Source organism: Schistocerca serialis, chromosome 1, assembly GCF_023864345.2.
Source record: "Schistocerca serialis cubense isolate TAMUIC-IGC-003099 chromosome 1, iqSchSeri2.2, whole genome shotgun sequence".
Taxonomy (NCBI): Eukaryota; Metazoa; Arthropoda; class Insecta; order Orthoptera; family Acrididae; genus Schistocerca; species Schistocerca serialis.
In genome coordinates, this window is record NC_064638.1 from 1,033,876,573 (window position 1) to 1,033,903,489 (window position 26,917).

Consider the following 26,917-nt stretch of genomic DNA (forward strand, 5'->3'; position numbering starts at 1 on the left):
CGTGCACGACTCGCGGCCGGACCCAAACTCCCATACGTCTTTAACCATACTTTCAAAGTGTGTCGGGTGCTGATAATGCTGTCTCACACGAGTATGTGGCACCTCTGTATCCTTCACAGTGATCACTCAAATATGACGACATCAAACCCCTTACGTTCCCTAACAGACACGGTTACTACATGTACTGCTTCTCCAGGGTGGACATGAATGTGAAATGTATAGATTACACGTTTTTATGATAAGTATTGTATGAGTAACTTGCGAGTTTTACCAGGCAACAATGTATTACGCTACAATGTATGCCTGTTCCATGGAACTCACATTCTGTGTTTGAACTCTGACCTCTTTTCTCACTACTATTCTTCTTCTTGGCTTATGATATGGACGCGAACCGTAAGGAGCGTTTAACGAAGGTTCATCTTGCTGTATCAGCCAATGTAAGTTATTAACAAAACTGAAAATAAAGTAGTTGTGACTGAAAAATTGTGTCTGTGTTGAAATCATTTGTAATCCTGAACTTTTCTTGTCTAGAGTAGACATGGGCCTTAACAGAAATTCTTCATTGCTAAGCGCCATCTTAAAAAAAAAATTAAGAACTTTCTTTTAGCTCATCGTAGAGACGTGCCGCCAGTTAGAAAACTAAACCTTTCTTTCAGATTCTACGAGCCTGGCGGTCGCTGCAAATAGTATAATAAGATTCACTTTCAGATTTTCTCAAAGTTGCGAGTTATCATCCCAGGCAGGGAGGCCTGGTCACAGGATTCTAGTTCTGGTATGAGATTTTATTTGCAAAAGCTACGCTTGTTATATTGGGAATCAAGACGAAACCACGATCTTGAGTTGCGGAATTTATCGTTGTACAGTGAACGGACTGGTGAAATATTCTCTGATGCTATAAGCACACGACTTTTAACTTGACGTCGACTAGGCACATATTGAAGAATATCTGTGGTGTTTTAATAATTAAATAAATAAGTGTTTACAATCCTGTAACCCCTGAGAACTGAGCTAGTTTACTGAGTGCTTATACGCGTCGGGCTAAATTAAACAACATATTACACTGTTAATAATATTCCTATATTACTTATTTCTCTTTTATGCTGAGCCATTGCATTAATGTGTGTTTCTTTTCTATATAAGACACGGCTCATATTCATTCTATTACATTACACTGATCGTAAAGAAAAAGAGTCACAACTATTTTTATTTTATTACATTACCAACACTAAAAAGGAACAACAGTAATGCACTGCGCTAGCCATGCTACTTGTTACAGAACATTGCAGCTACTCGTTTATGTACCCGCCAATATTATGTACCTGTACGAAGTCGCAATGACACCGACCATCTCTTCTGGATGCTTCATTTTCCTTTTCTTTTCGGACAGTGTATCTGCCATCTACTGTTGTCCCACAGCTTGTTTTCCTCTTATGTGTCACAAATGTACAGAAACTAATTTTGTCTGCCACATTCCGCGACACATTCAATCGCTCCCTGGTCCGTAGACAGACACACTCTGTCGGTTCCACGGGCACTGCAGAGGGCACTATGTTGAAATCTTCATCTCTGCCCACTCCCCTGTCCCGAGAAGGAGCGCAGCTACACTACTGGTCATTAAAATTGCTACACCAAGAAGAAATACAGATGATAAACGGGTATTCATTGGGCAAATATATTATACTAGAACTGACATGTGATTACATTTTCACGGAATTTGGGTGCATAGATCCTGAGAAATCAGTACGCAGAACAACCATCTCTGGCCGTAATAACGGCCTTGATATGCCTGGGCATTGAGTCAAACAGAGCTTGGATGGCGTGTACAGGTACAGCTCCCATGCAGCTTCTACACGATACCTCAGTTCATCAAGAGTAGTGACTGGCGTATTGTGACGAGCCAGTTGCTAGGCCACCATTGACCAGACGTTTTCAATTGGTGAGAGATCTGGAGAATGTGCTGACCAGGGCAGCAGTCGAACATTTTCTGTATCCAGAAAGGCCCGTACAGGACCTGCAACATGCGGTCGTGCATTATCCTGCTGAAATGTAGGGTTTCGTAGGGATCGAATGAAAAGTAGAGCCACGGGTCGTAACATATCTGAAATGTAACGTCCACTGTTCAAAGTGCCGTCAATGCGAACAAGAGGTGACCGAGACGTGTAACCAATGGCACCCCGTACCATCACGCCGGGTGATACGTCAGTATGCGATGATGAATAGACGCTTCCATTGTGCGTTCACCGCGATGTCGCCAAACACGGATTCGACCACCGTGATGCTGTAAACAGAACCTGGATTCATCCGAAAAAATGACGTTTTTCCATTCGTGCACCCAGGTTCGCCGTTGAGTACACCGTCGCAGGCGCTCCTGTCTGTGATGCAGCGTCAAGGGTAACCGTAGCCATGGTCTCCGAGCTGATAGTCCATGCTGCTGCAAACGTCGTCGAACTGTTCGTGCAGAAGGTTGTTGTCTTGGAAACGTCCCCATCTGCTGACTCAGGAATCGAGACGTGGCTGCACGATCCGTTACAGCCATGCGGGTAAGATGCCTGTCATCTCCACTGCTAGTGATACCAGGCCATTGGGATCCAGCACGGCGTTCTGTATTACCCTCCTGAACCCACCGATTTCATATTCTGCTAACAGTCATTTGATCTCGACCAACGCGAGCAGCATTGTCGCGATACGATAAACTGCAATCGCGATATGCTACAATCCGACCTTTATCAAATTCGGAAACGTGATGGTACGCATTTCTCCTCCTTACACGAGGTATCACAACAACGTTTCACCAGGCAACGCCGGTCAACTGCTGTTTGTGTATGAGAAATCGGTTGGAAACGTTCCTCATGTCAGCACGTTGTAGGTGTCGCCAGCGGCGCCAACCTAGTGTGAATGATCTGAAAAGCTAATCATTTGCATATCACAGTATCTTCTTCCTGTCGGTTAAATTTGGCGTCTATAGCAAGTGTACTTGTCAGCCCGGTTCTAGTGCCTTGGATGACTACCCATTGATGCGTTTCCACTATGATGTCGGCGTTACTATCGCTGTACATGCGTGGTTGGCTGTTGGTCTGCCGTATTCTCGGAAGTCTCCTCTGCGTCGCCTCTCGATCCTGTTTTTGTCGCGACCTCCCGTTGTGTGCAGTAGACTGGGCTTGACTGACAAGTTAACGCGCTACGCAAGCCTTTCTCGTAACAGAGTCGACGGTATTGTTGAGGATCCGCCATTCTGTCTCGCAACTCCTCGTACAGCGGAGAGATGAAAGGAGCCGCAGAGCGCGCGCGGCGGTGTGGGGTTGCGCGGCTTCCGCAGAGAGGAGGCTGTCGCGGGATGGCATCCGCCGTCGGCAGCTTTGTCGGCAATCACCTGTGCCGCGGCCGCCGCCGCCGCGGCCGCCGCCGCCGCCGCCGCCGCCGCGTCGCGAGGCGATGCGATACGGCTGCAGCGGCGCGCCGCCGCCTCCGGCGCGCCGGAAGCAGCCTCATTAATTACGCCGGCAATTTATCACTTAGGCATTGAGCGCGGCGCGGCGCGGCGTGGCCGGGCCCGGGAGCGCGGTAGCGGCCAGACTCTGCGCTGGCTGGCTGGCTGGGCCCTCTTCATTGATCGCGGCCTCCTCCTTGCCGGCTATCCGCAGCAGCAGCGGCAGTCGCCCGCCTCCTTCTGCAGCGGCGCCGCGGCGCGGCTCGGGACCGACGCCAAGTCCGCAAAGCCCAGGCTTACCTTATCTCCTGGCGCCCTGCGCCAAACGGCGACCCCGCACTACCCTACCAGTATTTCCCCAAGTGTTGCTGGAGCCCGGAGCGCTACTGCTGTTTGCAAGTTGGCAGTACGAACCTCCCCTCACTGATTTGATTCATGTTCACAGGCTGTGAGGGACACGAGTAGGACGTTAACGTATACAGGGTGTTACGAAAAGGTACGGCCAAACTTCCAAGAAACATTCCTCACACACAAAGTAAGAAAATAGGTTATGTGGACATGTGTCCGGAAACGCTTACTTTCCATGTTAGAGCTCATTTTAGTTTCGTCAGTGTGTACTGTACTTCCTCGATTCACCGCCAGTTGGCCCAATTGAAGGAAGATAATGTTGACTTCGGTGCTTGTGTTGACATGCGACTCATTGCTCTACAGTACTAGCATCAAGCACATCAGTACATAGCATCAACAGGTCAGTGTTCATCACGAACAGGTACGGCCAAACTTTCAGGAAGCATTCCTCACACACAAAGTAAGAAAATATGTTATGTGGACATGTGTCCGGAAACGCTTACTTTCCATGTTAGAGCTCATTTTATTACTTCTCTTCAAATCACATTAATCATGGAATGGAAACACACAGCAACAGAACGTACCAGCGTGACTTGAAACACTTTGTTACAGGAAATGTGCAAAATGTCCTCCGTTAGCGAGGATACATGCATCCACGCTCCGTCGCATGGAATCCCTGATGCGCTGATGCAGCCCTGGAGAATGGCGTATTGTAATACAGCCGTCCACAATACGAGCACGAAGAGTCTCTACATTTGGTACTGGGGTTGCGTAGACAGGAGCTTTCAAATGCCCCCATAAATGAAAGTCAAGAGGGTTGAGGTCAGGAGAGCGTGGAGGCCATGGAATTGGTCCGCCTCTACCAATCCATTGGTCACCGAATCTGCTGTTGAGAAGCGTACGAACACTTCGACTGAAATGTGTAGGAGCTCCATCGTGCATGAACCACATGTTGTGTCGTACTTGTAAAGGCACATGTTCTAGCAGCACAGGTAGAGTATCCCGTATGAAATCATGATAACGTGCCCCATTGAGCGTACGTGGAAGAACATGGGGACCAATCAAGACATCACCAACAATGCCTGCCCAAACGTTCTCAGAAAATCTGTGTTGATGACGTGATTGCACAATTGCGTGCGGATTCTCGTCAGCCCACACATGTTGATTGTGAAAATTTACAATTTGATCACGTTGGAATGAAGCCTCATCCGTAAAGAGAACATTTGCACTGAAATGAGGATTGACACATTGTTGGATGAACCATTCGCAGAAGTGTACCCGTGGAGGCCAATCAGCTGCTGATAGTGCCTGCACATGCTGTACATGGTACGGAAACAACTGGTTCTCCCGTAGCACTCTCCATACAGTAACGTGGTCAACGTTACCTTGTACAGCAGGAACTTCTCTGACGCTGACATTAGGGTAATCGTCAACTGCACGAAGAATTGCCTCGTCCATTGCAGGTGTCCTCGTCGTTCTAGGTCTTCCCCAGTCGCGAGTCATAGGCTGGAATGTTCCGTGCTCCCTAAGACGCCGATCAATTGCTTCGAACGTCTTCCAGTCGGGACACCTTCGTTCTGGAAATCTGTCTCGATACAAACGTACCGCGCCATTGCCTCGTGCTAATCCATACGTCAAATGGGAATCTGCCAACTCCGCATTTGTAGACATTGCACTGACTGCAAAACCACGTTCGTGATGAACACTAACCTGTTGATGCTACGTACTGATGTGCTTGATGCTAGTACTGTAGAGGAATGATTCGCATGTCAACACAAGCACCGAAGTCAACATTACCTTCCTTCAATTGGGCCAACTGGCGGTGAATCGAGGAAGTACAATACATACTGACGAAACTAAAATGAGCTCTAACATGGAAATTAAGCGTTTCCGGACACATGTCCACATAACATCTTTTCTTTATTTGTGTGTGAGGAATGTTTCCTGAAAGTTTGGCCGTACCTTTTTGTAACACCCTGTATAAACAACAAGTCTCAACTTTCAACGTCATGCTTACGCTGTAAGCTTTCTAGGGGCACAAGCGTGCAATGAAACGTTGAGCGTGCCGAGCTCCTGACGCCATAGCGCGGAAAAAAGCACGTTGCGGAATCCATACGAACGTGCAGAGCAATATCTAGCATGACAGATATTCTGAAAGTGCGTTCGAACGTTGACCAGTGAGTTGGAGGAACGCCACCTACGTCACACGCATACCATTCGGAGCCAACGAGTTCGCAACTCGCGGTCTAGTGGTTAGCGTTGCTACCTCTGATTCACGGGGTCAAGGGTTCGATTCCAGGCCGGGTTGGAGATTTTCTCCTCCCGAGGAGTGAATGTCTGTGTTGTCCTCATCATCTCATCATCATTCGGAAAGTGGCGAGGTTGGAACTGGAAAGATTGGGAACTTGTACGGGTGCTGACGACGTCAATGTACGTGTCCTCGGCGGCTCAGATGGGTGGAGCGTCTGCCACGTGGGCGGGAGATCCCGGGTTCGACTCTCGGTCGATGTACGCTTTTTCGGCTGTCCCCGTTGATGTATACCGGCGCCTGTCGACAGCTTAGTGTCCTGATTTAATTATCATTTCATTTATTAAATGCCGGCACGGTAGCTCAGCGTGTTCAGTCAGAGAGCTGGTTGGCCTCTGCAATAAAAAACTGAGTGAAAGGATCAACAACGAATTTGAACGGCTGTCGTGTGACGCCCGCAACTACCAAACAAAACGATCAACAACGAACAAAATTGGGGAAAAAAAGTGGTTAGCGTTGCTACCTCTGATTCACGGGGTCACGGGTTCGATGCCCGGCCGGGTTGGGGATTTTCTCCGCCCGAGGAGTGGATGTTTTTGTTGTCCTCATCATCATCATTAGGAAAGTGGCGAGATTGGAACTGGAAAGATTGGGAACTTGTACGGGCGCTGACGACGTCGATGTTGGGCGCCCCACTAACCAGTGTCATCATCGTCATCATCAGCGAGATATACGAGCCTTGGAACTAAGTTGTGACGTCACTCTAGTCTGCTTGTCCACCACACTTTGCGAACGCTGGGCTCCGTGCAGGAGCCTCGGGAAATCAATATTTAATTGAAAAGGTCCCCACTAAAGATCTTACTTTTGTCGTGTGCTATCGAGAACTTACATGCTTTTAAACAGACAGCGTCAGGAATTATTAAACTCGTCTGAAATACTCGCTCCCCGCCGGAGTTGGCTGTTAGCACTTGTAAGACCTGCAGTATCACGTGCTGTGACGTATGCGCAACAGCCTGTCTTCCTCGGGGGCCTCACATGCCATCTTTCTTCGGTACAGAGTCGCGGGATGCCACATTGGAGCAGGAGATTAGTGTTTAACGTCCCATCGACAACGAGGTCATTAGAGACGGAGCGCAAGCTCGGGTGAGGGAAGGATGGGGAAGGAAATCGGCCGTGCCCTTTCAAAGGAACCATCCCGGCATTTGCCTGAAGCGATTTAGGGAAATCACGGAAAACCTAAATCAGGATAGCCGGAGACGAGACTGAACCGTCGTCCTCCCGAATGCGAGTCCAGTGTGCTGCCACTGCGCCACCTCGCTCGGTTGCCATATTGGCTTTCAGTTGAAGCCCATATGTGTAGATGCCGTTTCTAAGCACTCCGACTTCAGGCCACGAGTGGCCTACCGGGACCATCCGACCGCCGCGTGTCATCCTCGGTGGAGGATGCGGATAGGAGGGGCGTGGGGTCAGCACACCGCTCTCCCGTTCGGTATGATGGTATTCTTGACCGAAGCCGCCACTATTCGGTCGAGTAGCTCCTCAATTGGCATCAAGACGCTGAGTGCACCGCGAAAAATGGCAACAGCGCATGGCGGCCTCCATGGTCACCCATCCAAGCGCCGACCACGCCCGACAGCGCTTAACTTCGGTGATCTCACGGGAACCGGTGCATCCACTGCGGCAAGGCCGTTGCCGTGTATGCCGCTTCTAAGCATCAGCAAATTGTGGATCTCCCATAAACCCGATGTTAATTGTATGATTTGTTGCAATAAAATGACGGGAAATGTCATATTCGTCGTTAAATAATTATTATAAATTCCATACTATGAAAGTATGCCGTTTCAAGGTCACGTCACACTGAGGATCCATAAGAATTGCAGTGTTCTTGGTACAATTCGTTATAATTAAATGTGAGTTAATAAGATATCTACGATTAAAGCTTATAGGAGACTGTAAAAAGTGTGGTCGGCTGACAGGCATGGTACATAAAACTCAAATGTAAATTGAAAGGGGATAACTGCTGTGAGGTGCAGCAGGACACTACACGGAATCAGCGGCGAGGAATGAAAATGTGCACCGGACTGCAATTCGAACCTGGGATCCCCTGTTCACTAACCATTTGCGTTAACCAATGCGCCATCCGGGACACAGCGTTATGGCAATTGTGCGGTCTATCCCTGCACGCCTCGCGACCGATCCACACTCCCACCGAGCGCCACCTATTCACAGTCCCTGTCCATCATACTCCCTTTCGCTACTTGGAGATTCCAACAAGAGGTCGGACGTATTTGTGCATCCGCTCTGAAGAAGGTGGCTCCATTGCCGATCCAAACGTATAGATTATATGAATGCGTGGTGTCTGTTTTTTCTGACCTGTTCAAAAGAAGAGAACCCACGTATTTATATATACCGGGTGATCAAAAAGTCAGTATAAATTTGAAAACTGAATAAATCACGGAATAATGTAGATATAGAGGTACAAATTGACACACGTGCTTGGAATGACATGGGGTTTTATTAGAACCAAAAACATACAAAAGTTCAAAAAATGTCCGACAGATGGCGCTTCATCTGATCAGAATAGCAATAATTAGCATAACAAAGTAAGACAAAGCAAAGATGATGTTCTTTACAGGAAATGCTCAGTATGTCCACCATCATTCCTCAACAATAGCTGTAGTCGAGGAATAATGTTGTGAACAGCACTGTAAAGCATGTCCGGAGTTAAGGCATTGGCGTCGGATGTTGTCTTTCAGCATCCCTAGAGGTGTCGGTCGATCACGATACACTTGCCACTTCAGGTAACCCCAATAAACCCAAAGCCAATAACCGCACGGACTGAGGTCTGGGGACCTGGGAGGCCAAGCATGACGAAAGTGGCGGCTGAGCACACGATCATCACCAAACGACGCGCGCAAGAGATCTTTCACGCGTCTAGCAATATGGGGTGTTTATTTTTGGTTCTAATAAAACCCCATGTCATTCAAAGCATTTGTGTCAATTTTTACCTCTCTGTCTACATTATTCCGTGGTTTATTAAGTTTTCAAATTTATACTGACTTTTTAATCACCGCTACATATAACTCAATGAGTAGATTCATCGACTTGTAAAGTAGTAGTCTATGTTGCCAGGTCGCTAGTTCGAGCATCACCGGATTAAAAAAAAAATCCTGGCATTCGCGTCTTCTGATAGGCCCTGATACTTACTTATTAGTTTAATACAAGAATTAGTTTAATACAAGAATATTCTATAACATTCGATATTATGAAAGTATAAGTGCGCTCGTTTTGAGGAGTTAGTTCGTTCGATTGGCTTGGTCTACAGGACAGCTTGCGCTTCCTCCAGTAAGATATTTTGTACTTCCTTGTTTTAAGCTTTGTATTTCACATGTTGTAAAGATTCTGTTGCTGAATAGGACTTACTAAAAAGTGAGAATTATTAAACAGTTTTTATCGTATGTGGAGGACTACTGTAAATTTGTATCGTACTGTTTGAAATTGGAACATTTATAAACCGATGCCCTTGTTGAGTGGACCTCATTCTTTCCTTTTTGCCTTACAACATGTCCATCGAAATTGGAGTTTTTATTTAAGTATACTCCAGACAGAACAACGTGGCTAGCATATGGGCAATGGGGGAAATGTGTGTTTTAATAGAGTTATTGTAGTACTTTTACGTCCGTCTATTTCGTTAACAGTGTGATTTGTTAACGAGACACGGTCGACAACTGCCTCAGGAGCGCGCCGCGAGCTCATATACACACATCAAAAAAAGTTTTGCGTCACCTCAGTTCCGACAGTTCCGAAACCTGTACAGAAAACTGGAATAGAGATCAACATAAACATGATTTCCGCCCTTTCTATTGACCGTGAGAACCACACATGGCATGTTGTACCACCATACAGCGAGACCTTCAAAGCTGGTAATCCAGATTGCTGTAGACACCGGTACTCTAATACCCAGTATCACGTCCTCCTGCATTGATGCATGCCTATATTAGTCATGGCATACTATCCACAAGTTCATCAAGGTACTGTTGGTCCAGATTGTCCCACTCCTCAACGGCGATTCGGCGTAGATCCCTCAGAGTGGTGAGTGAGTCACGTTGTCCATAACCAGCCCTTTTCAATCAATCCCAGGCATGTTCGATAGCTTTCGTGTCTGGAGAATATACTGGCCACACTAGTCGAGCGATGTCGTTATCCTGAAGGAAGTCATTCACAAGATGTGCACGATGGGGGCGAGAAATGTCGTGCATGAAGACAAATGCCTCGAAATATGCAGCCGATATGGATGCACTATCGGTCGCAGGATGGCATTCACGTATCGCACAGCCGTTACGGCGCCTTCCATGACCACCAGCGCCGTACGTTAGCCCCACATAATGCCACCCCAAAACAGCAGGGAACCTCCACCTTGCTGCGCTCGGTGGACAGTGTGTCTAAAGCCTTCAGCCACGTCTCCGACGATTGTCTGGTTGAAAGCATATGCGACACTCACCACTGAAGGGAACGTGATCGCAATCCTGAGCGGTCCATTCGGCATGTTGCTGGGCCCATCTGTACCGCGCTGCATGATGTCGTGGTTGCAAAGATGGACCTCGCCGTGGACGTCGGGAGTGAAGTTGCGCATCATGGAGCGTATTGCGCAGACTTTGAGTCGTAACATAACGTAATGTGGCTGCATGAAAAGCATTATTCAACATGGTGGCGTTGCTGTCAGGGTTCCTCCGAGCCATAATCCGTAGGCAGCGGTTATCCACCGCAGTAACAGCCCTTGGGCGGCTTGAGCGAGGCATGTCGTCGACAGTTCCTGTCTCTTTGTGTCTCCTACATGTCCGAACAACATTGTTTTGGTTCATTCCGAGACGCCTGGACACTTACCTTGTTGAGAGCTCTTCCTGGCACAAAGTAACAATGCGGACGCGATCGAACCGCGGTATTGTCCGTCTAGGCATTGTTGAACTACAGACAACACGAGCCGTGTACCTCCTTCCTGGTGGAATGATTGGAACTGATCGGCTGCTGGACCTCCTCCGTCTAATAGGCGCTGCTCTTGCATGGTTGTTTACATCATTGGGCGGGTTAAGTGACTTCTCTGAACAGTCAAAGGGACTGTGTCTGTGATACAATATCCACAGTCAACGTCTGTCTTTAGGAGTTCTGGGAACTGGGGTGATGCAAAACTTTTTTTGATGTGTGTACCACTTTGAGGCACGCGTACCGTATGCATAAGTCGCGTCGTTCGTGAGAGTTGACCAACACGCTGAACTCGACACGCTCGACGTTGTACGACAGGACGGTCCGTGTACCGACGGCTTTAGTTTCATGTGCGCGATGTCTCTGGATCGAACCTCGCTGTCGGTAGTTTATTTTTCATTCCCACGCAATTTTAACAACAGATTTATTATGGCCGCAAAAAACATCAGTATCTAATTATGCATTTGCTATTTTCTTAATCTTTAACATGGAAACAGGAGAAAAAGTTTTTTTCTTAAGGAGATTGTAAATGGAAAAAAGCATACTCGAGAATTTTCAATCAAATCAGTGTAGTCATTTTATTTATATTAGCCTATTGTATCTATTTCAGTTACAAATATAATGTGTGATCTACGCAGTACTGCACAAGTCAGGATGATACTGATCGTAGAAATATGGAAAGTAATAATCATCGCGACATACAGTAGTTGTAAGGAAAGCCGAATTTCTGCGTGTCCACGGTATTTTTTTTAATGTGTCTATTGCAAAACAAACTTGGTTTACATTCATAAACGGTCCACGGTCGTCATACAGTTTCTCGGGTACCGCGCATATAGAAGCATAGCACCGAATATAGGCGCAGATAATTCGCAAAAAAAAAGCTCTTTACTACAAAGTTTTTCTGTTGTACTTCAGACTACAGATCAGTGCTAGACAGGAATTTACTGTCACAATCATGATGCAAAGCGCTGCCCCCTCACCTCTTCAAGAATCAGGTATCTCGCAGTTAGAGCGCTTGAAAATTTTATCCTATACATCCAGTTCAAAAAAAAATTTTAACACCATCGTGAGGTGATAGGAAACAGAGCAAGGTGGCACAGTGGTTATCACACTGGACTCGCATATGGGAGGACGACTGCTCAAATTCCCGTCCGACCATCCAGATTTAGGTTTTCCGTCATTCCCTTAATTCGCTCCACGCAAACACCGGAACGCTTCTTTTGAAGAGGGTACGGACGATTTCCTTGCCCATCCTTCCGTAAACTGAGCTTCGGCTCCGTATCTAATGACCCAGCCGTCGATAGGACGTTAATCTCTAATCTTCCTCCCTCGAAACCTCTTTCCAAATGTACTACAGGAAAGTGCTACGTACAGTCACCGGTGTAATGGAGCTAGTTAATTTGAGTACGCTGTCTCCGATAGCGACCGGGACAATGCAGTTTGTATACAATGTTTAGTCTGTCAGCATGACTCGATGGTTCGTGTCGTGCTTCTCAACCGGTGTTGCTACCTTCCTTTGCTCATGTCTGAAGATCATCTCCTGTAGTTTATCCACCGTCTGTCCCGCCAGCTCAATAACTGTAAATCCGCCATTTTGTGTCCCTTGACCTTAAGAAAGCAAATGGCAGTGTGTCGCATTCCAATCTCCTTTTCCAACTCCAGACGTATGTAGTTCAAAATCCTTTCTCTCCAACCACCCGTCTTATGTAACAGTAAACAACATTAGCACCCGCATCATCCATCATGCTGCAGGTGTGCGTCAAGGCTCTGTCCTTTCTCCACTTTTTATACCCTTAGACTGCCGATTTGTCTATTTCTCCAACATAGCAATGACACTGCCCTCTTTGTCGTCTGCTCAACGCTCCAGATATCCCAACGTTGTCTTCGATTCCATCTCAAAATGCGTATCTACAGCTGGGTAGCGATGAGTACCGTCACGGCCTTAATTTGGCTGTTATTCAATATTTAATTCGCTGTTAAGCTTATTTTTTTTAGCTTCGTTTGGAGTGTTCTTTCATTACCTGCTTCCCTTAAATTTTCTTTCATTACCTGCTTCCCTTAAATTTGAGCCTATATACTTTCGCAGATACGAGGATTATACAAAACTTATTTTGAACGTATGAGAATTCAGGCTTTCTCGGAGAATTTCATTGATTAAATCTACCCGTGTTATCAGCTGCGTCGTAACGCCTATTGTCGCAGCGTTTCCACGAGTTTCTTATTCGTCATCTTCAAGCGAAGTGTAGGGTGCAAGGTTCATGTCCAGTACGTTCTTTAAAAGCCGCAGGGCCGCTGTCTCCTCCGTCGAAGGCCCAACGGCTGGACAAATCGCATGCCTCCGCAGGAGAAAGGAGGGATGGATTCGGCCATCAGAGATGCAGTGTAAATAAGACTACATCACGATTTTGTCAGTTGGGGCAGCAGTTTCCACCTGAGCTCTGTATGGGGTATCGTATTAATAAAAATACCAGGTCTGTCCAACAAAGAATGATCATAACTTTTTCATGGTCATAATTTCTCTCGCTAAAATTTGATCTTATGATATTCTGTTAGCTTAAAGTGCAACAAACACGCCGTAGTAGTTTCATTGTTGGGAATCGTGGTTCCTGCCTATGAGAGGCAGGCAAGGTCAGAGATGTTCAGCATAGCCTACCGCTGCAATGGAGGTAACACACGAGGAACAATATGCGGCTTTGAAATGCTGCTTTCGTCTCAACAAATCCTCAGCTGAGGCCTATACAATGTTACAGGAGGTCTATGGAGAGTCTGTTCTTCCCTACAGGACAGCTCGTAGGTGATTTAAAATGTTTAAAGAGGGGAGACAATCAATTTGAAATGAAGGTGGCCCCGGTGCTCCAGTTACTGCTCTTACGGAAGAAAACATCAACACTGCTGCTGTCATTGCGAGAGAGGATCGACGAATTACCTTAAGATCAATTTCTGAATTACTGAACATTTCATTGGGTGGCACCCACACGTTGGTAACAGAAAAATTACACATGATACGTATTTGTGCGCGATGGGTTCCAAGACTGAACAAAAGGACATTCGCGTGCAGGCCTGCATACAGCTGAAGTTGATGTTAGAGGAAGATCCGAGTTTCTTTCAAATGTAATCCCTGCTGATGAAACTTGACTACATCATTTTGATCGTGAGAGCAAACAGCAAAGCTCAGTGTGGAAATCTCCTTAATCACCAAACCCCAAAAAACCAAGAGTGGTTGCTTCTGCTGGGAAAGTTATGGTCATCTCATTCTTTGATATTCATGAAAGGGTTTATCAGCATGTTGTACCTGCACACACATCAGTAACTGGACAATACTACAGGGATGTAATGGAAACATTGCCGGAGTGGTCGTGCGGTTCTAGGCGCTTCAGTCTGGAGCCGAGCGACCACTACGGTCGCAGTTTCGAATCCTGCCTCGGGCATGGATGTGTGTGATGTCCTTAGGTTAGTTAGGTTTAATTAGTTCTAAGTTCTAGGCGACTGATGACCTCAGAAGTTAAGTCGCATAGTGCTCAGAGCCATTTGAACCATTTGAACCTAGAAACATTGCAAGTCCATATCCGGCGCAAGAGACCACATTTCCGTGAAGCAGGCTGGATGCTGCACCACTATAATGCGCGGCCGCATATTACCAGTGTTGTTGCTGATTATCTTGCAAACATCAACGTGAAGTGCATCCCTCTCTCTCACTATAGTCCGGGTTTAGCCCCATGTGACTGTTTTGTATTCCCTAACATGAAGAAACGCCTTCGTGGGAGGCATTATCAATCACAAGAAGCAGTGGTGAAGGCTGCGGAGGCGATTTTGAAGGACCTCTCAAAAAATGGTTTCCAGCATGTATCTGAAGACCGGCAGAAACGCTGGGACAAGTGCATCACATTCATGGGAGACTACTTTGAGAAGGACCATCAAAACTATGAAAATGAGTAATGGTATGTTGTCACAAAAAAAATATGATCATTCATTATTGAACAGCCCTTGTGCAGTCTGAAGTGAAAGCAGTAGAGGCAGCGGGTGGAATAGACAGGCAGCACTAGGAATTGACACCCAAACCCCCCCCCCTCCTCCAACACCGCCCTCCCCCTTTTCACAACGCCGCCGCCCGTCGGTTGAAATGTCCCTGGTGTACTTGTTACTCGGCTGACATCTAATGATCGAAGTAGCTGAGATCTCCTGAACGATGGATTCTGCTGTTACTGCTACTCTACTGACAACACAGTACTCCACGCCAGTATAATACTGGCGGGTCTGCCTCTCGTGACATCACGTGGGCAATTCCACATTACTTACGGGTGTTCGGTTTGTTTTCATCAGATAGTGTATTCTGCCCAGTCTGTGAGAGCTGGGATTTACACTGTCCTTACTAGCCCAAAATTTCTTTTATAGCATTCTTGAGGACTGTTTCCAATTTGGTGTCAGAACATGACGCACTGACTCGTTTTTGCGTATCGTTATATTTTTTGATCGGTCAACCAAAACATCGTATCAACCAAACAGTTCTCGTCCAGGAATCGATTGAGGTACGTTGTCCTCGATGGCGAGCCTTCATCGGAGGTGAGGGTATCATCCAAAACAGCAATAAACAAAACCGAGAACTCTCCTACTTCTGGTGTTGACTGTTAGAGCTGCAGTTATTCTCCCAAGTGTATCTCTGCTATGCTCCGTAGGATCTCTCTCCGTCCCGTCCACCTAATGGATATCTTCAGCTGTGCTCCCGAGAAGATCAATATGGGTGAGCATTCTGATCCTCGAAAAGGAAGGCTTGAAAGTTATATATCTCTGGCCATTAACAGTACATATCCGATCATGATTTTGCGAAGCTCCGTATATCCATTCAAGATCATGTCTCTCTCTAGGCCAAGACTCTACCATTACCAGACTGATTTTCTTCCAGCCCATATCACGTGATCTGGGGTTTCACACTCCTACAAATTAGTCTCTTGCCTACAGTTTGGCTGCGATAAGTTTACTGGTGCTGCCAGTAGCGGAGAAAATAGGCACTGGTTGGAAGATGTTCGTTTGTCTCCGAACGCTGCCAATATTTTCGTGAATGTCACTCTTACTTTCGTCATGAGCTCACTGGCTTTCGGATAAGCGCAAATCACGGGTAATGGTGCCAGCACTGCCGGAAGGAGTCGGAACTGCCTTTTCTTCACCGCCACTCGGGAGTCCTAATGCGGGGGGAACGCACGCCCTCTGCCGTTTCCGACAGCCACTGCGCAAAGGGTCAATCTTGGCCAAGATTCTTCTGCAATTCTGAAAACCACAGACTGTTCCAAGGCCCATCCTTTAAAGTGGCTCTTTCATAACAGAGGGTGCAATTTAGGTGAATTACTGAAAAAAATAGAAGTCGGCTTGTAATTGGATATCACTTACGAGGTTGAGGGGCTATTGGATTGAGCATCGGTCCGTGGTTTTTGCGTTTACAGAAGGTTTCGTAGTTGTTACTTATTTCTTAATCACAGGGTTGGAATTACTACCACAGTTTCTTGAGAAACAATACTGATTTACCTGTAGTACCTCTCAAACATTTCTTGCTATGGTTTCTTATATTATTCATATAATAAACTACAAGAAACAGACGCTTTTGTGGTTTGGGTCCATTATTTTACAACACGGATGCGTTCTTTAACTGAGTCGCTGCTACTAAATCTATAACTTACAGGTTGGAAATTTATATTACCACTTCATTTCAAAACATTATTACGGTACATAGAGTGCATTTTATGTACACCAAGGTGTTAAGGGTGGACGCCCATGAAATTGATTGAAAAACGTCAACTTTAAATTTTTTTTATTGATTAGTAGAACTCATGGACAATAATTTCCTAAAGCTTCAATGATCAAATCACACCCGAAGTGCCTGAAAAATAATTAAATGTTTGAAACTACCTTTGTGCCACGCCAACTTTTGAAGCAGCACTTCAGTACTAGCTCGGTGAACTACGATTCAGTGGATTACATTCACAAGGAGAGGCTTTTAAGTTGCATCCTGGATATTGTCGAACCCACTTACAGGGGAATCTTCTAAAAATGTGTGTTCATACCAAAACCCAGAATCCAAATGAGTCTCCAAATTCACTCATTTCGAAACGGTGCACTAAAACCACATTTTCATCTGCTACGGATGTCAGAACTACAACTTATAGTGCAGTTCTTTCATGCAAAGATGGGAACGTCGAGGAGAATGAAGGTATTCGAGAGAATGAACTTCAAGATAGGAAATTCCACTCAAGATATCTCGAGGAAAATAAATTTACGGCGCCTCTCTGCAGCTGAAAAGTCAGTTGAAGACCTGATACAGAAAAGAAAGCAGAAAACAAGGAACCAGAAGAGAAGCGTTGCAGGGAAAGAGGACCCTGAGAAGAAATCTGAGGCCTTCCGAAGAGGTGACATGAGAAAAAAACATTTGGTTGAACTTTAATCTGCGTTTCCTGAAAATTATGTTTTTTTTTTTGTAAGTTTATGTACCTTTTTCTCAGAACTTATGAAGGCTAGAATTATGACATTTCTGTAAGCACAATAGATGTCTCAAGAGTAATTTTTGAAATTTTGAGTGTAAGCTGAGATATGAGGCAAAGTGCTTGGAATTTTACATGAATTATAATTAAAAAATATTCAAATTCTACTATTCGATATATCCAAAGAAACCATGAGGGAAGCTTACCATATGCAAAGAGATTAAACAGGGAAAATTTTGTAGAAATCTATAGAGCAGTTTCTGAGAGAAAAATCTTTTGGGAATAAAATTTTTAAATTCCTTAAAAATTTTAAATATATATAATCAAAGGAGCTTAATTAAAAAAGTGTTAATTTTATGTAAAGCATGGTACAAAATTTCATTACCCTATCTTCAAAATTGTGGATTTGGTGCATTTTTTCAGTAGTGAGCGTTTCTCATGGTGCCCCCCCACCCCCCACCCTTCCATGCGTAGCAATAAACATCTAACCCATAGCGTGGAGGGAATAATTTTTATTTATGTAGCAGAGCAGTAATTAAATCCGAACAGAACAGCATCAGCGGTTTTTAGCGACCTCTTTAACATATCTACGCATAACGACATGAAGGAAGTGGCCACACACTGTCGACTTAGCATGTCGCCTATCATCTGCATGTCAAATGACCGTGGGCCTGGAAGCGACACATCTTAAGTAAAAGGATACTGCGGGAGGAACAAAATGTGTTCCGCCTGTGATTTTGAGCTGAGGACGTTTTCTGTGGAATGATGAGAATGTTTCAGTGGAGCTTTTGCATTTGCGTAATTGGTATACTCGGGACCCGGCATAACAATCTCCGAGCATCGATGCGCGCTCCGGATCTCCCTAAGTGGGCGAGCGGGCGGAAACGGCGGTTCTCCTCTTGGACGTTGCATAACCAGATGGACTCGGCCCCGTAATTATCCCAACAGGGCCCACTGCATTGCTGATACGCATATTTAGGACGAGCCCCGTGCTTGTTCTAAGTGCCGGAAGCTGCAGTCGCACAGTAGAGTCGTTATCGAATCTCTACAAGCGGCCATGACCGAAATTTCTTTTACTTGCCTCATAGCTCTTGTTTCTTCTGAATATTTTCACAAAATAGCATGTTCTCCCTGCAACGAATACAAGTAAGTTAAACATTTACTTCGCTCATTAAAATTCTTCTGGGTGTACTGTGCACACAATAATACTAGTGTGTCCAACAGAAACCAACACAGAGGAAATGAAACAGAACAGCAATCGAGTGGCAAGGCGCACCACCGGAGAGGTTACAGACCAGTGCTCAAGTGGCCACAGGATCCAGAATTTGGTTGCAGTAAAAACACACATGAAATATACAGTGACACGAAACAGGCTGCAAAGTTCGTAAGGGTGTTGCAGGGTAGGTTGTGCTGAGAAATAATTGCTAAGAAAAAATTCGATACGTTGGGCCGTTTTCGCGCGGGATTAGCCGAGCGGTCTAAGGCGCTGCAGTCATGGACTGTGCGGCTGGTCCCGGCGGAGGTTCGAGTCCTCCCTCGGGCATGGGTGTGTGTGTTTATCCTTAGGATAATTTAGGTTAAGTAGTGTGTAAGCTTAGGGACTGATGGCCTTAGCAGTTAAGTCCCATAAGATTCCTCACCTTTTTTTGGGCCGTTTTCGAGTTAATTGGCATTGAAATTATGCGAGCAGGCCGCTGCGAGCGAAAATTCGAACAGCCCATTAGATACAGTTGGTGTCAGTTGTTGTCATACCGTAGATGACAGCTCACGAGGCCGCTCAGTTTTTGGTTCGGGTTCGATCCTTACTACCGTCGCATCTCCAATTTTTGTATCGTTCTTCTGCTCGGTTGTAAGAAACTGAGAGAAGAACGCGTTTGGCGACACCGTCTCTGGCGGGTCGCTTGAATTCGCAACGACCTGATTGGCTAACTTCAATGCCAATTGACTCGGAAACGGCGCAACGTAATGACTTTTTTTCCCAAAAATCTATCCAGCAACACCCTTGCAAGATTTTCACAGTTTATGGAGCCGGCCACTGTGGCCGAGCGGTGCTAGGCGCTTCAGTTCGGAACCGCGCTACTGCTGCGGTCGCAGGTTCGAATCCTGCCTCGGGCATGGATGTGTTTGATCTCCTTAGGTTAGTTAGGTTTAAGTAGTTCTAAGTCTAGGGGCCTGATGACCTCAGATGTTAAGCCCCATATTGCTTAGAGCCAATTGAACCATTTTTGAACTATTTCTGGCCATCCTGTATAGTTAATAGTGAAAAATTGAAACGGGTGAAAATATTGGTTAATAGCAGGAAAAATATTCCGGTGAACGTGTTTCCCCCTCCCGCCGGAGTTTCAAGTCCTCCCTCGGGCATGGGTGTGTGTGTCGTTCTTAGCATAAATTAGTTTAAGTAGTGTGTAAGTCTAGAGACCGAAGACCTGAGCAGTTTGTCCCCTTAGGAATTCACCCACACATTTGAACACTTTTGAACATGTTGCTCAAATGAGCTATATGCGACACATGAGGGGCAATCAAATGCAAACCGAACACCCGCCACGACGGGCCGTCGAATCGTTCCATCAAAAGTAATCACCATACCTGGTGAGACATTTATCCCACTGGGAGACGAGACGATCAATTCCTGTTTCGTAGAACGCGGTCGGACTCTGGCGGATCCACAAGCGCACCCAATCTTGCACTTCCTCGTCCGCCTGAAGCCGACGTCCACGCAGGCTGCCACCATTTCGAGCCCGAGGGTAAACGAAAAAGCTAATAACTGAAACATCCCACATCCCCCCCTCTAACGAAATCCACAGCTGTTCAGACGAGTTCCGGTAAGGTCATGATGACCTCCTCCTTCGACTGCAGGGACCCTCTGCTCGTCGAATTCCTAAAGCTGAAAATGCTCAGGAACGCTCTCGGACGGAATCATCCTGTAGCATGATGACGCCCTCCCCCCGCTTCCGGAAATTGGAAATTTGTGGTAAGTTCCTGAGCGAGCAAACTGCTGAGGTCATCGGTCCCTAAGCTTACACACTACTTAACCTAACTTAAACTAACTTACGCTAAGGACAGCACACACACCCATGCCCGAGGGAGGACTAGAACCTGCGACGGGGGGAGCCGCGGCCCGTCTTCACATTACGAATGGGACGAAGGCTGCGCTACGCTTCAGTGATTTGGTTGGGAACATTGCAACATCCTCCGCACAGCCCGGATCTATAACCGTGTGATTTTCACATCTTCGGCTAACCGAAGAAAGAAATATGTGGACGTCGGTGTCAGTCGGACGAGGGAGGACGAGAGTGCGGGCGTTGGTGGATCTGTCAGAGGCCGACCGCGTTCTACAAAACTGGAATTCATCGTGGGATAAATGTCTTAACGCGTGTGGTGACTACGAGGTGGACAATAAAGTAATGAAACCGATGTGAAAAAAAATGTTGCTTACCGTTTTAGTCAAGTTTAGTGTTTTCTCCTTCAAAGTAGTTCCCTTCTGATTGCACACACTTTCTCCAGCACTTCTGCCATTGGTGGTAACATTTCTGGAACTCATCTTCTGTAATATCCTCCAAGACCCTCGTCACAGCTTTTTGGATATCTTGTGTTGTTTGAAAATGGTGTCCCTTGACCGCCGTTTTGACTCTTGGAAATAGAAAAAAAAGTCGCACGGGTCGATATCTGGTGAATAAGGTGGCTGTGGTTGTACTGAAATTTGTTTTGAGATTAAAAATTACTGTACTGACAGCAGTAAGGGATGGTGCATTGTCGTGATGCAGAATCCAATTATCAGCAATGTTGGCACGGACACGAAGACCTCTTTTACGAAGTTTTTATGAGCAATTCCTTTGGAATCAAAGAAGCACATAAGCATGCATTTCAGTTTTGACTTGAACATTCGTTGTGCCTTCACTAAACATTTTATGCCAACGAAAAACTTGAGCTCTTGACATAACCTCGTCTCCACAAGCCTTCTGAAGCTTACCGTAAGTTGTCGTCGCATTTTCACCCAATTTAACGCAAAAAGAAATGGCATACTGTTTGCGCAATATTATGCGGTTCCATTTCCGTGACGAAAGACACAAACACGTATTAACTTATTACAGCACAACTCACTACTGAGCAGTTGCATCGATGTGCCACTTGGACTAGAAGAAGCTTATAGACCAAGGTCAAAGATATTGTGCCTATGCAAGCCTGCAGGGATGCCACATATTGCAAAGAAAATCAGTCTCATTACTCTATTTTTCAAATGGTTCCAATGGCTCTGAGCACTGTGGGACTTAACATCTGAGGTCGTCAGTCCAATAGAACTTAGAACTACTTAAACCTAACTAACCTAAGGACATCACACACACCCATGCCCAAGGCAGGATTCGAACCTGCTACCATAGCAGTCCCGCAGTTCCGGACTGAAGCGCCTAGAACCGCTCGCCCACGGCATACTTTATTGTCGCACCTCGTACTTTTGAATGGAACCCTTCCATAGGCCCGTTTTGGCGGGTGTTCGGTTTTAATTTGACTGGCCCTTGTTGCGAATTTAGATTTTGTGTAATTCCCTTGAACTGCTTAAGGCGAATGCAATGATGGTAATTTACAAAGAAGACCGGCAGTTCCTCCTATCCGAGCTTACACTCTGTCTCGAATGACCACATCGTCCACAGGACGTCAACCATCAGCAGGAGATGATGATCCATAAATTTATTGTTGTGAACCAAATGAGTTCTTCGTGGCTCTGAGCACTATGCGACTTAACTTCTGAGGTCATCAGTCGCCTAGAACTTAGAACTAATTAAACCTAACTAACCTAAGGACATCACACACATCCATGCCCGATGCAGGATTCGAACCTGCGACCGTAGCGGTCACGCGGTTCCAGACTGAATCGCCTTTAACCGCACGGCCACACCGGCCGGCTGAGTTCTTGGTGGGGAGTGTGGGGGGGGGGGGGGGGGGGGGTGTCTTGGGACTCGATTGGTTCTTTAGGGAAAAATGTTTTGCTCATTGTGCGAAATAACACTTCACATATTACAATCCTTTTTACAGTACAGTAGCTTACGCCTCATTAAGTATACAGCCTCTAAACGTTTGCTTACTTTTTACAATAGTATCTGGCTACGGAGATTTAGTCGATCACTGCTTCGTGCGTCATACAGTTCGGACCTTGCACTGCTATCTAGGCAGTCTGTCGCGAACAAGATTGAATGAGGTCCAAATTAGTTACGCAAGCACAGTTGACGCCGCATCTCAGATGAGGTAGCAAGTAGCGACAAAGTTCATTCCTCTCTCTCCCTCTCTCTCTATCTTTCTGTGTGTGTGTGTGTGTGTGTGTGTGTGTGTGTGTGTGTGTGTGTGTGTGTGTGCGTGCGTCGTCATAATAATATTAAAAAGGAAATAAACACGTAAGACAGATTCTCTAAGTTATTCTAACCATATTCTTTAAGTTCCATATGTCCAATGTACAACTGAGATACTGTCTCTCTCTCTCTACTCTCTTTCTATGCATTTTGTAACATACAAACATATTCTCATCCAGCGAAATTGTCATCTTAGTCCCATGTGTTGAAACGTTTTAGAACATGCAAAGCACTGGTGATCAGCTGTATCGTCAATGTGTTGACTGATGCTGATTCTCACACACCTCTTCACTTAAATAGTGGCGCCAAAAATTATAGATGGTGCTGCACTTGTGTGCGAGATATCTGCAGAAATTATTCGACCTTCAGATGGAGAAGAGACGTGATAAGTGTAAGCGGTAGTTAAATGAAAACGAGGCAGAGGGAAGAAAAAGTAAGTTAACCGTTTACATTCTTTCAAAAGCAGTCACCATAACTGTTAATACATTTATCCCACTGTGATACAAGACAGTAAATTCCCTCATGAAAAAATGTTTGCTGTTGCGTAAGGAAACATATGTGCACCTCTTCTTTCCGAATCACATTGACGGCCACGAACGTCTTCCTTCAGGGCTCCAAAAATACGGATATTGAATGGGGAGAGATCGAGACTGTATGTAGATGTGTAAGGGTTTCCCAGCGAATCATCTCCAGCGTACTCGAAACAGCCTTGGCAACATGTGGGCGGTCATTCTGTTTGCAGGTTGTTTCTACTACGCTGCCGAAGTTTCGCTGGGATGCCCTTACACATCTCCATACAGTCTCGATCTCTCCCCATGCTGTACTTCTGGAGCCCCGAAGAAAGACATTTGTGGGCGTCAATGTGCTTCGGAAGGCAACAACAAACATTTTTTCATGATGGGTTTGACCGTTTTGTCTCACAGTGGGATAAATTTATTAGCGGTTAAGGTTATTGCTTTTGAAATAATAAACAGTTCACCTACTTTTTTCATTTGTCTCCGTTTCATTTGACTGCCCTTTATACATTCCATTAGCGTGTCCAGTGCCCTTCGAAGTTGGTTCCTTGGGGTTACACACATCTCTCGCAGTATCCCTTCCGTGGCTGGAAGCCATGTGAGACGACCGCCTCTGTACGTCTTATATTATTTCATATTCTCGTAACGGGTGCCTTCCGATGTCGTTTTCGTCCCTGGGGGCAGGCATAGCTCAGAGTGAGTCAGTTAAAAATGTATGGAGCATGGCAAATATTAGCATAATCGCGTCAGGTACCGCATGATGTGTTGAAACCGGCCACTCCCCGTTATGATAGTATTCCACGACTTTCTTGTTCACTTTATGTATTGCCTGAATTTTCGTCGGACCATCGTAGCGAAGCTTATTGGTCATGGAACGATCTACCACATCCTAATTCCAAAACTAAAAAAGTAAGTAACTGTATGTAGGCCTACTAATAAGGGAAACAAGTCAGCCGTAACCTCTACTTTCCGATTTTAACCATCATGGTCATTTTGTGATACACGAGGCGTGTTTTTTAAGTAAGGTCCGTTTTGTTGTAGATACTAGTCAGTTCGAGCATACTGCAACGAGCGCGTGCGTCGTGTACCGGCATGCCTCGTGAATAACTGTGCTCTGTTTCAGCTGTGTAGCTAACCTGTGCAGTTCTGTTCTGTGCTTACAAAACGTTTAAGACTATCAACTAGTCCGCCGCGTGTGAGGTTCGCTCAGTGATACGGTTTTTGTCAGCAAGGAACCTGTACGTTGCAGAAATTCGTGCCGGCCGCGGTGGCCGTGCGGTTCTGGCGCTGCAGTCCGGAACCGCGGGACCTCTACGGTCGCAGGTTCGAATCCTGCCTCGGGCATGGGTGTGTGTGATGTCCTTAGGTTAGTTAGGTTTAAGTAGTTCTTAGTTCTAGGGGACTTATGACCTAAGATGTTGAGTCCCATAGTGCTCAGAGCCAGAAATGCGTCGACAGATTTGCGAAGTGTACGGTGATACTGTTATGAGTGAAAGCAAAATGTCTAAGTGGGTACGAGAATTCAAAGATGGCGGCGACAACGTCCATGATGAGGACCGCTCCGGTCGCCCTTCTTTGATTACAGCGGGGTCAGGCATTTTCACCTGCCTCGAGATGACTGGGTGTTTGTGTTGTCCTCATCATTTCATCATCATTCATGCAAATGGAAGATTGGACTGAGCATAGGTTGGGACTTTGTACGGGCGCTGATAACCGCGCAGTTGAGCGTCCCACAATCCAGACATCATCATCATCATCATCATCTTTGATTACAGGCGATTTGGTGGCTTCAGTTGAAGTGAGGATTTGTGAGAACAGGCGCTTCACAATAACGGGTCTCTCAAACGAATTTCCTGACCTATCGAGATCAGTGCTTTACAGCATTCTTTCTGAACACATAAAGTTTAGGAAACTGTGCTCCCACTGGGTCCCGAAACTCCGAACAGATGACCACAAAAACCAAAGATTTGAGTGTGTGATGAAGTTCTTGACTGGTTATCACGAAGAAGGTGACGGCTTCGTGAGTCAGATCGTAACTGGAGACGAAACATTGGTTTCGCCTATCATGCCCGAATCGAAGCAACAGAGCATGGAATGGAGACACACACACTCGCTTGTAAAGGTGAAGGCCAAACAGACTCTGTCCCAGCGCAAAATCATGGCTTCGGTATTTTGGGATAGGCATGGTGTTTTGTTGGTCGACTTCATGCAACGAGGAACCACTATTAATGCAGAAGCATACTGCCTAACCCTGAGAAAGCTACGCACAGCGTTTCGAAACAAAATACTCGGCATGCTGACAAAGGGAATTGTCCTTCTCCATGACAGCGAAAGACCTCACACTGCAGGTCAGACCCGCGATTTATTGGACAGTTTTGGCTGGGAAGTTTTAGACCACCCACCCTACAGACCCTTGCGCCGAGCGATTACCGTCTGTTCCTCCACCTCAAACAACACCTCAGTGGCAACCGTTACAATGATGACGAGGACGTGAAAACGGCAGTGAACTCTTGGTTATCGGAGCCGGCGGCAAGTTTTTATGAAGAAGGTATTTTAAAATTGGTTGAAAGGTATGATACGTGTTTCAAGAAACTTGGCAACTACGTCGAAAAATAGAGTGAAGTATGTACTTTCGGAAAATAAATTTTTTTTTAAATAACCTTTCGTTGTGTACTTATGTTCAAACGGACCTTACAAAAAAAACACGCCTCGTACATGTGGGAGGAAGTAATACGTCACTTCACTCTTCTCGGAATTTTTCCAGTATATCGCCTTTGGACAACGCCTCCCTTGTAGCATCTGCCACTGGAGCTGGAAGGTATGCATCTCTGTGACGCTCTCACGCCTAATAAACCTACCTGAGAAGAAACGCGTTGCTCTTTTTTTATAGGGCATGTCTCTTCAGTTTCCTCTATTAATTGTAAATCGTAGGCAACCCAGGCTGCAAACAGTACGAAAGAACTATTGGAACTTGGGTTTTATAAATTACTTTTCCTCGTGAGCTTTTTTTCCTTTCTTTATCAATCTTCCAGTGAGTGGTTTTCATTTCTTTTGCAGTCTTCCAGTGACTGTATGGCATTAGACCTGTTCTGGGCTACTAATATACCCTTTGGCAGTGTACAGTAGCCCATAAAATATGATACCATAACACATAGGATTCGCAACAATGCTGTAAACATTTCTCGTTTCTGTGTCTGCAACTGGGGAAATGAGCCTTACATTCATTGTGAAGACGACAGCTCTCAGGTTTTGCACAAGTTGGTGAACGTGTCAGTTCCAAATTAATTTAAAAACTGGGTTCCGATCTTGCTGATTATTTCATCATCTTGTGATAATTGAATGGCAATTTAACATGTGTGCAATGTGTTTTGTTGCAGTTAAGCTACAATCTATTCTTCGTACCCACAACTTCAGTCTCTCCGGTCCAGCGGCAGTCATGCACACGGCGGGAGAGTTTTCGGTAATACTAGTCATCGATACCCTACTCTTCTGGTATTGACTCCTGATGTACAAATACCCAGTAGTTGCGTGATAACATTCAGGGCCACGTTACCTAGGAACTAATGCGACCTTGCGGTTTTGGTGAATTC

General features: G+C 45.8%; 1 protein-coding gene and 1 pseudogene across 1 annotated transcript in view; one reads left to right on the forward strand and one right to left on the reverse strand.

Moving 5' to 3' along the window:
- The window catches only part of LOC126414146 (protein neuralized), an 860,420-nt gene that overhangs the window by 673,727 nt on the left and 159,776 nt on the right, over positions 1 to 26,917 (forward strand). The window lies entirely within an intron of this gene.
- Positions 7,600 to 7,717, reverse strand: LOC126422735 (5S ribosomal RNA; annotated as a pseudogene).